Below are 14018 nucleotides of genomic sequence, written 5' to 3'. Positions count from 1 at the left end.
GTAGGACTATTATGTTATTTCTAGTATATCTTTAACCAAGGCCTTTTACGCAGGAACGTTTCCACTCTGTCACCCCCCGCCAACTGCTTCAGGGCTACCTTTTGATTCTGAATGCCTCTTCTGCCCATCAGAGGTCACCTTGCTCTCCCTGTGCATTTTGCCTGCAATTTCCAGATGCTGTCTTAGCTAGAATCTGGAAAATGCGAGCAAAACATACAAAGACAGCAAGGTGACTTCTGGCAAGTGGGAAAAGCATGCATAATCGAAAGGAAGCCCCAAAGCAGTTGGCAGGGGTGACCACAAGGAAACATCTTTGCATAAAAGGCCCAAAAGAACAAATCCTCTCCTAGCTTTTAAAATGGTGGAAGACAGGTAATTTCAGAGTTAGAAAATTCACCATAGAGAAGAAAGAGGAAAGCCATCAGCAAGGGAAGATATCCTTGGGCAGGTATTCTTGGTACAAGAATGGACACATTACAAGTGTGTCCCTGTTTTTACGTGTAAAATATAATTTTATATAATAATTAGACTGGTGCACTTTGAATGAATGTAAGTTTCTGAACAGTCTTCAGAAAAAACCTGTTACAATTTACAGCATCTTACAACTTAGAAGTTACAAGGTATGTATAAGAGCAGTGACTGTTGGGCAATCAGCTGGTAAAATGAATTCTTCATCATAGCCGCCACCACCTGAGGTGCACTGGGTCCAGAAGAACCATCAAACTGTGCACCTGATTATTCAGGGGCAATACAACCCATCCAAGACAGGGTGGTGATCCATCAATACCTGTTGTCGCCTGTGGGTGCCAACTGGATCACCCACTCTCAACATTTCCATCTCATTTAGATCCACTTGAGCATAGAATGAAAGTGCTTGAGAAGCAGATATGAGCATCAATGGTCACAAGGAGAAAGACATGACAGAGCAACCTTGGTGAAGATAAGCAAGCATAAGCCTTGTCAGTGGCTAGATGGGAGACTTCCTGGGAACCTTACGTATGCTGCGTTGGGTTCTACGATGTAAGAAAGGCAGAAGAGAAGAGAAATACTAAATAGCATACCAATTGTGTGTGTGTGTGTGTGTGTGTGTGTGTGTGTGTGTGTGTGTGTGTGTGTGTGTGTGTGAAGTGCCGTCAAGCCGCAGCCAACTTATGGCAACCCCTTATGGGGTTTTCAAGGCAAGAGACTAACAGAGGTGGTTTGCCAGTGCCTTCCACTGCATAGCAACCCTGGTATTCCTTGGTAGTCTCCCATCCAAATATTAACTAGGGCTGACCCTGCTTAGCTTCCGAGATCTGTCATGATCACGCTATACCATGCTGCCTTTCTTCCTCATACCAATCATACCTCAACCCCTATCAATACCTTTCAGATAGAGTTTCCAACCTCCAGGTACTGAAAAGAACAGTACTATGACCCCCAGTCATATAAATAATCACACAAGGTACTGAATGCTAACCCAATATATTGTGAAGCCAAATACCACACTATAAAATACACTACACTACTACTGAACTATCTATAACCTATCACAACTGGGAAACTATAACAACACACATATATAATCTGGTCAGTACATTCTTATATACATAAGACTGGAACATAGAGATTGGGACTCTACTGAACATATTTACGATGACAGTTCAATCCAATGTCCATAGATCTATCATAGGACAGTCCCATCTGAAGATGCGCTATATCGTTCCCTCTTTGCTGCCGCAGCTTCCAGAATTTAAAGGGGCAATGCTCCCGATGTCATAAATGTAGAATGTGGCTTGGGAGTGTGATCCAAAAAGCAAAATATGAAAAATGGACAAATGAGAGATAGGGAAGGATCCTTTAGACCTATTTCAAAAAACAGCTTCTTCAGCCGCATTAAATTCATAAAAATGGATCATAATATCACAATTGTAGCATTGGCTGAATAATGCCGTTTCATTTCCAGTCTGAAAGTATTTCCACGAATTGTGGTATCTTGTTATGCTACAGAGGTGTGCTTTGACGTCCTTCCGTCAGAGGCTAGAGAGCCCTTACGGTTCCCAGTAAATCACATGGAAGTAAGCTGTCCTTCTGCAAGGGGAGCCACTGTATGCCAACATTTTGCAATATGAAGCAGTCGCCACATGGGTTGGTTTAAAGAAGCCTTAGGTCATTTATGCAGGCAGGGGCAATGCTGACCAAAAATTGCTTTAATCCATCATGCATTTGCACTTGATGGGCATGCTGTTCAGTATTCAGGTATCAAGGCCTAAATGAAAACCAGAAAGACCATGGGAAACATGTCCAAGTTTAGATAATTTGTTGCACTGGCTAAATATTAGTTTTTGCATTTCTGGAAATGCAGAAATTAAGTAAATGACAACAACATAGAACATGAAGACCATGTGTGGATTTCAAAAGACTAGTGCCAACAGTTTCCAGTAATCTTAGTAATCTGATTTTCTTTAAATTGGTGGGAATTCAGCAGAAGACGCACATTCTAGTTTTTGCAACAATGACCTTTACATTCATCCCCAATGTGTTACCTTTCCTTTATCCCTTAGAAGCTCTTTGATCCATTGATCTTGAGCAGCATAGTTTTAAATCTATTGTTTGGAGGATATAAGGACTGAGATAAATTTTTGCCACTGCCTGTGTAGCCTTAGGATCCCTATCACTTAATAAAAAGGCATTATATCAGACACAGATGCATTAGATTTATCTATTAAAAGAGGAGATACACCCAGTATGTTGCAGCGACTTTACATGCACTATCGCAAACAAAAACGTATGTACCAAATGACCACTTCTTTACCCTCAGCTCTTCCTTGTTGCTGTTCCATAACACTCTTCAAAGCATTTTGATTTGTTTCCAAGTCTAAGCAGATGCCGTCATATGATTTCCCAAACATCGAGCATTCAGCCACAACATTTTCAAGTTTTGGCAGACTCTTTAACTTGAGATAATTAAACCCAGCAAATGATGACAACAAACACCAGTTCTACAGGGTTGTTCCTCCAAATCATTCTCATTTAGTCATTTTTGTCTGATTAAACCATGAAGTTTGGATCTTTCCAAAAAGAAGAGTTGGTTTTTATATGCCGACTTTCTTTACCTTTTAAACAGAATCAAGCCGGCTTACAATCTCCTTCCCCGCCCCACAACAGACACCTTGTGAGGTAGGTGAGGCTGAGAGAGTTCAGAGAACTGTGACTAGCCCAAGGTCACCCAGCAGGCTTCATGTGGAAAAGTGGGGAAACCAACCCTGCTCACCAGATTAGAGTCCGCCGCTCATGTGGAAGAGTGGGGGAATCAAACCGGGCTCTCCAGATTAGAGCCCACTGCTCTTAACTGCTACACCATGGTGACTCTATCAAGTCATTGACAGGGTAAGAAATATAGTTGTTATTCAGTTGTGATTGGAATGTAGCTATGCAGGGGTTGTAGGCATACTGGATGTGTGTGTGTGTGTGTGTAAGTGCCCTCAAGTTGCAGCTGCCTTATGGCAACCCCAGGGAGGGGCTGTCAAGGCAAGTGATTAAGCAGAGGTGGTTTGTGATTGCTTTCCTCTGCAGAGTCTTCCTTGCAGGTCTCCCTTTCAAGTACTGATCCTGCTTAGCTTCTGAGATCTGACAAGATTGGGCTATGCTGCCTTCCCGCCATAGGCATGATGGAAATCCTTAGCAATAAGCAGCTCAAATTGTATCCACACAAGCACCATTTTGTGAGATATTTTAAAGTTCAAGATTGCTTTATTGTTACATTTTATTTCTTTAAAGGAGATGAATAACTATCATGTTCATGTAGCCTTTATACGTCCAGATTTACTGAAAGGATGTTGCAAAAATGGATCAGAATATGGAATGATGAAATTCCAATGGTTATAAAATTTAGACCTGCTGTTACAGTATTGGGTTATTTGAAGGACTCTGTAAGGAGGGAACATAGATTATTTATGTGCGAACATTAGTCACTGAAAATGCTTATGTCTATAGTACAGGTCCCCAATCTTTTTGAGCACATGGACACCTTTGGAATTCTGACAGAGGGTGGTGGGTGTAACCACAAAACAGCAGCTGTAGGAGGCAATGCCAACCACAAAAAAGACTGCCACAGGAGGCAGAGCCAACCACAAGATGTCAGGGAGTGAGGCGATACGTAATTCTTCAATATTTCAGACCAAAGCTCTGCTTAGCACAATTGTTTAAAAATATTTTCTTGCATGCACATAGTTTACCTTTCTGTCATGCAGTGAAGATCCTTGTGCTGTGGGGCAGTTGTTGCCCTTTTGAAAAATCTGTGCAACAAATCAAATTTCCAACAGCTATTTAGGACCCCTACTAGGCAAAATCCCCACCTTGCCTTGCCCACTTTCTAAAAGCACTTGGTGGGCTCCAGGAAAGGCATTGATGGGCACTTTCAATAGGGTTGCCAGGTCCCCCTTTGCCCCGGCAGGAGGTTTTGGAGGGGAGCCTGAGAAGGGCGGGGTTTGTGGAGGGAGGGACTTCAATGCCATAGAGTCCAATGGCCAAAGCGGCCATTTTCTCCAGAGGAACCGATCTCTATCAGATGGAGATCAGTTGTAATAGCAGGAGATCTCCAGCTAGTACCTGGAGGTTGGCTACCCTAACCTTCAAGCCCAGGTGCACCACATTGGAGACCCCTGCTCTATGTTGTAAATACATTCTCCTGCTGATTTCTGCCAATCGAACTGCTGTTAGAGGCACAAAAGTAGACCAGATTCCTTTTTTTTTTTTGCTGATCAGTTGGCAACCTCAGAAACAGTTGTGTGTGTGTAAAGTTGTGTGTGTGTAAAGTGCCTTCAAGTCACAGTTGACTTATGGTGACCCCTTTTGGGGTTTTCATGGCAAGAGACTAACAGAGGTGGTTTGCCAGTGCCTTCCTCTGCACAGCAACCCTGGACTTCCTTGGTGGTCTCCCGTCCAAATACTAACCAGGGCCGACCCTGCTTAGCTTCTGAGATCTGACGAGATCAGGCTAGCCTGGGCCATCCAGGTCAGAGCCAGAAACAGTTACCAACATGAAAAAGAGAGATCATGAGAATTAAGGCACATCCATCCTGTCAGCCATTAAACTGGCATATGTGACATACCTGAGAGGGAAAAACCCATTCAGTCGACACTCCTTCAGAAACAAGCAGTCCTTTTGTTTTGCAACAGACAAAAGAAAATGTGAGACAAAAAGTATTGTTTTTTAGTTTAAATATGTTGATGCTATAATGAAGAGTAGATTTTATTATGTAATTATATCATAATTTTATATGTTATTCTAATAAAATTCAAATAAAAATGATACAGCAGTAATATTCTTGTACTGTAGTTTTCTTTGACATAGTGTATATTACTTGGGTAGATGGAACACATCTCTGTTGGATACACCTCTTCAGATCTCTTCCAGATGGGAAGGAAAGACAATGTATTCTTTGTGTGTAGCTGCCAAAGGCTGATATCTCTTCAGGGCATTAGAACATTTGGGAAACATGTTTAGCTCTCCAGTTAAATTAGCTGGAGCCTAAGCATCATTTTCTTGGGCCTTATACAAACACGTAACGCCGCGCTCCTCTCCAAACCCATCTCATACTATTTATTGCCTTTCCTTTATTTCTGTTCTTTATGATCGCAGACCAACAGGCCATGAGCAAAGCAAATTCAATAAATTCAGTAATACAGAAATAACCAACTATACTGAAATACACAATGGTCTTTTATGCATGGCTGCTTCACTCGCGGTCATCCCTCCAATGACTTCAGGACTTTGTTTTGATTATCCATGCCGTTTCCGACCATCAGAGGTTGCCTCACTCTCCCCCACATTTCCTCACATTTTGCCCACATTTTCAAACACCTGCTTTATCTCAAATTTGAAAATGTGGGCAAAATGTGGGGAAATGCTGGGGGAGAGCGAGGCAACCTCTCCACAATGGCATGCATAATCCAAACAAAAACCCGAAGTCATTGGAGGGGTGACCATGAGGGAAACAGCAATGCATAAAAGGCCAATCTAGTTATACAGTTAAAAGGAAGGATCATTAAAAGCCATAGATAAAATTTTAGCCACAGTGAGCGTTACATTTGGATCCATATCAGCTAGGGTTGCCAACCTCCAGGTGGTGAACAAATCACTATAGCCAAATACTCAAAAAGTGTAATAAGCATAAGCAAACATCACATAATATATAGTAACTATCAATCCAAGGTAAGTGTCTACAAAAGAGTAACAGTCACAGTCAATCCAGCTTGTAGATGTGATGTTTGCTTATGCTTATTACCCTTTTTGAGTATTTGGCTATAGTGATTTGTTCTGTACTTATTTTCTAACCTTAGGTACTAGTACAGAGGTGTTAATCTTTGATTACTTAACCTCCAGGTGGTGGCAGGAGATCTCCTGCTATTACAACTGATCTCCAGCCGACAGAGTTCAGGTCACCTGGAGAAAATGGCCGCTTTGGCAATTGGACTCTATGGCACTGAAGTCCCTCCCCTCTCCAAACCCCGCCCTCTCCAAACTCCGCCTCCAAAACCTCTCACTGGTGGTGAAGAGGGAGCTGGCAACCCTAATATCAGCCAATAGCGTTGCAACTATCTCTTGCTTTAGGGCAGGCCCCCACTTCTGGATGTATAGTGTGATCCATTTATCTCTGGCGAGATCATACTTTTTACAATCAATTAAAAAATGCTGAACAGTGTCCAAATTCCTTAATTTACAATCACAAAGTCGTTCAGAAAAGGGGAGCCCATCCCCTAATACAGTCTCATGTGTCATGAAAGAATTCCTATTTTATTTCTGAGAAGTTATAAACAGACCATACCTTGGTAATGGACTTAGAGGTACTCTGGACCCCCAAGTTCCATTAACATGTAAAGCCCCCATGCTTGGACCCCGAAATCTGCAACCGTCTTGTAGTAACCAGTCGATGAATATCTTAATCACACCACATTCCCTATTTCGAAAGATGACATTCTGATACCTGTCCCAATAGTGGTAATGAAGCTGCCAATATCTCCTATCTTGCTTTGCAGACATGCCAATACTTAACAGATGCAAAGGATGACAAGACTCCTATATCTCTAACATTAAAGGGGAAGGGAGAATTTATGCAAAGGCTTTGTTTTCTTATCCCTGCATGACAAGCTGCAGCTTTAAGAACCCCCTCTTCTACACAAGCATTAAAGGCGTTACCTCAGCCAATCACAATGACTTACCATTAGGGTTGCCAACTGCCAGGTAGTAGCAGGAGATCTCCTGCTCATTCAACTGATCTCCAGCCAATAGAGATCAGATCACCTGGAGAAAAATGGCCACTCTGGCAACTGAACTCTATGGAATTGAAGTCCCTCCCCTCCCCAAACCCCACTCTCCTCAGGCTCCGCCCCAAAAATCTACCGCCGGTGGCGAAGAGGGACCTGGCAACCCGAGTTACCATTCATGTGAACTTTAAGAACATAAGAACATCAGAAAGGCCCTGCTGGATCAGACCAAGACCCATCAAGTCCAGCAGTCTGCTCACGCAGTGGCCAACCAGGTGCCTCTAGGAAGCCACAAACAAGACGACTGCAGCAGCACCATCCTGCTTTTTGAACAATATGTGCTCCTTTTGTCCAACGCTGAATGGATACCTCCTTGATTTTAAAAACAGCAGTGCTGAAGAGTGACATGGACCCACCTTAGGGTTGCCAGGTCCCTCTTCGCCACCAGCAGGAAGTTTTTGGAAGGAGCCTGAGGAGGGCACGTTTGAGAAGGAGAGGAACTTCAATGCCATAGAGTCCAATTGCCAAAGCAGCTATTTTCTCCAGGTGAGCTGATCTCTATCGGCTGGAGATCAATTGTAATAGCAGTAGATCTCCAGCTAGTACCTGGAGGTTGGCAACCCTAACCCACCTGGATCTGGACTGTTTCCTACCTGTTACTGGCACACTCAAACTGGAATTTTGTTGTTTGTCTGGAAAGGCCCTAAGAAAATCCAGATATATCCCATTTTACCAGGACTGTTTGGTATTATGTTTCATAAGCGAAAGTCCAGATTAACTTGTTGTCATGTTCTTTGTAGAGTAGGATCCAGTCAAACTGAGGTCAAGGCTATTTTCGAGTCATTTGAAAGATTTCCAATGGTAGAATATGTATCTTTTCTCTATTGGCACTGGTTTCTTCTAAAATTTCATAAATATGACAGCATTGGACATGTTCTCAGTCAAAGAAGAAAAACAGACCATTGGTGACCTGGGAATTTTGAGGAACCAAGAACACCCGACGCTGCACATTTTCAGGATAAGGCAAAGGGAATGGATTCAGAAAGTCTCACAGTGAAAGCCTCACGGGGAACAGTCCTGAAAAAGATGGTAGTACTGGTGAGAATCATTTTTTTAAAACCCTAGCTTGGCTATATGGAAGAGGAGTTGCTCATTTAATTGTTGTTTATTAATTACATTTTTATCCCATGGTTCCTTCAGTGAGCAGGTTGCCAGCTCTAGGTTGGGAAATACCTGGAGATTTTTGGGGCGGAGCCTGAGGAGGGCGGGGTTTGGGGAGGGGTGGGACTTCAATGCCATCGGGTCCAACTGCCAAAGCAGCCATTTTCTCCAGGTGAACTAACCTCTGTTGGCTGGAGATTCGTTGTATTAGCGGGAGATCTCCAGCTAGTACCTGGAGGTTGGCAACCTTATCCACTTAGCCCTTGAGAAAGATTAGGCAGAGAGAGAATGGCTGTCTCAGTAAAGACCAAAATGTATGTGACAGCTCCGAGGCCTCCAACAGTCCAAAAAAGGTAACTTGCGCAGCACATGCAGCTGCGGTTTGGATTGGGTCATGCAGGAAATGAAGAGGAGATTAGACCCTTTAAGCTCCTCTTGGTTTTACCAATCAAAGCCAGGCTTCTCACCATGTTATTAGCATTTTAAAAGGAAAAGACACATTTTAAGGACATACCATTCCCTCCCCTCTTTGAAAGTGCAGGGTGCCCTGTTTTTATTAGCAAAACCCACCAGGGCTTGAAGGGTTAAATCCTCTTCCCTTCTTGCAAGGGGCCCAATCCAAATAGCAGCTGTGAGCACAAGCAGTTTATTTTTTACAGACTCATGGAGATCCATAATTTCCTCAACGTCTGCTTTGGACTTCAGCTTCATAGCAAGTAACTGAACCTGGCTCACCCCAAGCCTAGCCCAAAGTATCTCCTTGACACCATACTGGCTCTCTGACTCATAGAATTGCCAACCTTCCGGAGGTCAGTGGTGGATATGTTATTAAATACCACTACTTTATAATCATTGTGTCTAGCTTTGTGAAGTGCTGTTTCTAGTTTACTGAGTATCCTACAGCACGCTAACCTTTATTTGTTTACCACAAACCTTCCGGTGGTGGCTGGAGATATCCTGCTATTACAGCTGATCTCCAGGTGACAGAGATCAGTTCCCCTGGGGAAAATGGCTGCTTCGGAAGTGGACTCTATGGCATTATGCCCCACTGAAGTCCCTCCCCTCCCCAAACGCCACCCGCCTCAGGCGCCACCCCCAAATTCTCATAAGTGTTTAGGATTGCCAGCTCGGGGTTGTAAAATACCTGGAGATTTTGGGGGTGAAGCCTAAGGAAAGCAGGGTTTGGGGAGGGGAGGGACTTCAATGCCATAGAGTCCAATTGTCAAATCAGCCATTTTCTCCAGGTGAACTGATCTCTATCTGTTGGAGCTCAGTTGTAATAGCAGGATATCTCCGGCTAGTACTTGGAGGTTGGCAACCCTAGATTCTATGCATACTGGTGTATATGTGAGGTCCTGATCTTTTCCCCTTTAGGTACTCTTTAGGTACTCAGTTTGAGCACCCAAAACCCCCCACGATAAATAACTGTAATTGTTTCTCAGTACCCACCCACCCCAACATCTCCACCCCAACATCTCCACCCCAACATCTCCACTATCATGCATTATCAAATGACTTGATAAAAGGGACTTTTGAGTGTAAAGCATATTTTGCCACTCAAAATCCCATCTAAGCATTTCTCTGTGGAAACAGAATAGCCAAAAAAATATATATTCTCTGATAACCTGCATCAGCACGCACATAATTATTCAGCCCTGAAGACTGACCCAGAGCCAAGAATTCATGTAAGTTTCGAAAAGAAATGCCAACTTCCTGTTCCCCGGCCAGGAGCATTTCATTCAAATGTGCTGACGTATCAGGGCAAGCCAGCTCTGACACTATTAGTTCCATCAACGGAGCTCCGAGTTTTTTCTCCCTCTAAATACTAGGCACATGTGAGCTCAGGTTCCAGACCACAGCACAAAGGAAGGATTGATCCATCCCTTACCTGTTCCACTTTTTCCCTGCAAAAATAGCCCACTGCAGAATTCATATAGGTACTAATTGTCCCAGAACTCTCTCAGCCCATGTGGAAACAGGCAATGGCAAACCACCTCCAAATGTCTCTTGCCTTGAAAACCTTATGGGGTCACCATAAGTCAGCTTTGACTTGACAGCACTTTCCACCACCACACTAATATGGGTACCTGTATGTTTACCTCAACTGGGCAACACCACCTCCATGAGGTCATTACAGGTTGGGGAAATGGTGTGAGGGAAGGTGTAACCCTCTCCTTCCCTCCATGCTGTACCCCAATCTGAACTGAGTCCACGTGAAGAAACCACTGGGAAGTCCATTCACAGAACTCTCAGAGTTGTGTTTGGTTTAGCCCTGGTGTTGCAACCTGAAGGTGGGGCCTGGAGATCTCCCAGAATTACAGTTATCTCCAGATGTCAGAGATCAATTACCCTGGGGAAAAAACTGCTACTTTGGAGGGTGGACTCTATGGCATTACACCCTCCTGAGCTCCCTCCCCTCCCCAACCCACCTGGGTGATTCATTCCCGCTATCCTGAACCTGGGACCTTGGGATTAACTCCCTTTAAGATAGCTCAACTGAGACTGGGTAGGGCTTTTGCATACAGCAGACCATACCAATAAAAATATCAGGCTTTATTAAAAGGAATATGTAATGTATGGATGCTAGTGATTGATCTAATCAGTGTAATGTGTTGATCTAATCAGTGTAATGTATGCACGTTACTTGCTGATCTAATCAGTGTAATGCATGCACGTTACTTGCTGATCTAATCAAGTGGGAACTCATTCAATCCCCAAGCTTGGGTCCCTATAGGCCCATGGTTTAAACCACCCAATCACGATCCAGGGTGGGGAAAAGCGCGGGCCGGCAGAAGCATAAAAGCAGGGGGATTGAGCCCCAGTTCAGTTCGCTCTTGTTGCCATTACTCAATAAACCGGTTGTTGTTCGAACTCTGTTTCAGGCCTCGTGTATCGCCCATGCTACATAATAGAATATAAAAAGGTTCCAGTACAAACATAAGGCAAATGAGTAGGGACAGTAACATAAAAACGTTTCCCTCCTAAAATACTAACATACATGAAGATAGGCAGATCGGCATAGTGAAGCATCAGGAAAACAGTGTTGGCAATGTAGTTCTGACCCTTTGCTCTGTATGACTCTAAGCATCCTGCATGATTTTCCTCTGTGTGTGTGAGCATCTGTGTCTCTTTGTCATACTGTTTTTATAGGGGCTGGCTTCCTCCCACCCTTCCATCTGACCTAGCTGTTAACGGCCCAGGCCAGATCACTTTACCGCAGAAAGAGCTCAGAGGCTTTTCATCTATGCCTCTCAAAGGCCATTCCCGCACTAATATTTTGTAGCGTTTAATGAAACGTTGAATCTTTTTGTGTCGGCACCCAAAAACCCCCCACGATAAATAACTGAATTGTTTCTCAATACCCCCCCCCAACATCTCCACTATCATACATTATCAAATGACTTGATAAAAGGGACTTTTGAGTGTAAAGCATATTTTGGCACTCGAAATCCCATCTAAGCATTTCTCTGTGGAAACAGAATAGCCAAAAAAAATATTATCTGATAACCTGCATCAGCACGCACATAATTATTCAGCCCTGAAGACTGACACAGAGCACCCCCCCCCAATAATCAAATCACCCCCTCAAACTAGCAACCCCTCCCCCCACCACCACCAACCAACAGGCCAAGGCCTGCTGGCTTCTGGCAAAATTTAGAAAATAAGCCCCAAATACAACGTGTTTAAAAGGAAAACGATGATATCTCAAACCCTTCGATGTCTTCTCCTCCAGGCAGGAAGGAATCCAATCCAAGCAGCAGGTTGTAATCCAGCAGGATGAGGCACCAGGATCCAGGATTGCAGAGGAAGAATCAGGCTGCAGGAGCTCAAGCCAAGCTGTGCCACCAAACTCTCTCAAACTGCCTGGTATGGGAACCAGACCTGCTTTTATAGTCTTTTGCCAAGCACAGAAAAGTTTGAAAATAATTCCAGCCAAAAAACACCTTCTGTAATTGGTGAAAGAACCCTGTTCTTTCTTACCTGGGTTCCTACTGGCCAGTGAGAATTCCTTGCCCTCCTCCCTCCTCCTCTCTAGGTTGTCCTCTGTTGCAATCCAGGTAGATTGCACCAGCTGGCCATTGGCCACATGGGAAGCTTCAGTGAGCCTTCCTATTGGCCAACATGCCTGCTCCCTCCCTCTTGCTGCCCTGGAAACCAGCCAGGGGGCAGGAATACAAACACGGAGATAGCTCTCCTTTAAACACAACAAGGGCCACCAAATGGAGACTCCGCAGAAGGCGAATAGCCGAAACCTGAAAAGCCAAATATCTATTCAACTTTTTCAGGAATCGCCTACTTGGCTTCGGGCAGATTCCCGGGTTTTGGTATTCGGTCGACCCGAAACCCGAATATTGCTGAAACGGCTAATTTCTGGTTTATTTTTGGTTTGGGTATATCAATATAGGAGCCCCGTGGTGCAGAGTGGCAACCCACCCCATAAACAAAAGTCTGCCTAGAAAACGTCAGGATGTGGCATCACCCCATGGGTCAGGAATGACCCGGTGCTTGCACAGGGGACCTTTACCTTTTATATCTATATGCTCAACCCTACTCTGGAGGTTTTCTAGCTAGAAGCCCTGTTACTTTTTGTCAATTTTCTCTTTGTCAGTGCTAAAGCTGCATCAGACTGAACTGGTGCTTTGGAGCAGAAGCAATGAAACAGAAGGTTTCTGTTACTCATAGCAAGGGTGGAGGTTAACATCATATGGATATATATTCCCCGCCGGCTTTGGTTTCTTGTAGTCATAATACATTTTGAATCCCCTGGTTAGATGATAAATTGGATGAGTTAATTAGTACACTGGATTTTACGAGGTCAGGAGAAAGCACTGGGATTCTATTCTGCGATTAATTGCATAGCCCAAGGCAGCTTATTTTTGCTCTGGTTATTAAGGCATAAAAATGCTTAGCCGTCGCCTGCATAAGCATTTGAAAGGGGGTTTCGAGAAATGATAACATGCGCTTGAGTGAAAGAGTGTGCTCCTTCTTCTTGGGATTTAATCATGTTGACGTCCAATGCTTCTGCATCACTTTCCAATTTCAGTGTGCAAAGGTTTAAAATCTTCTATTCTTGTGACTCTCTCCTCTAGGATGAGATGTAGTATAAGGCCAAGATATATGAGACATGATAATAAAGCTAAATTAGGGTGGTAAATTCCTGGAGATTTGGGGGTGGAACCTTGGGGAAGGTGGGGTTTCAGGAGAGGAGGCTACAGCTTCCACAGCCAAAATCCAGGACTCTGTGTCTGCTTTTGTTCCCTTTAAAAAAACGTGAATATCTATCCATAAAGCTCCCAGCAATTTTGTCAAGTTGGGTCCTTTGATTGGAGCTATATATACACTATAATTTATTAATTCCTGGGGAATTTGGTTGGCTATTGTGATCACCACTTAGCCAGGAAGAAAATGAAAACAATCCCTGTGCATGCACGAGAAAGGGTGAAATGCAACACTATGCATGTGAAAGAGGGTTTGATAGCTATCAAAGCATGAGAACCCTTACCATTGCTATATTTAGTGCCTGCATCAGGCTCATTCTCTGAAACCGGAACCAGGGCAAGTTAAGAATAGTGGTGACCATTTAAGGGCGCCACTGCTGAAATCCAGAG

Source organism: Euleptes europaea, chromosome 5 (assembly GCF_029931775.1).
Source record: "Euleptes europaea isolate rEulEur1 chromosome 5, rEulEur1.hap1, whole genome shotgun sequence".
NCBI classification, from domain to species: domain Eukaryota; kingdom Metazoa; phylum Chordata; class Lepidosauria; order Squamata; family Sphaerodactylidae; genus Euleptes; species Euleptes europaea.
Note: the sequence above shows the minus strand (reverse complement) of the source record.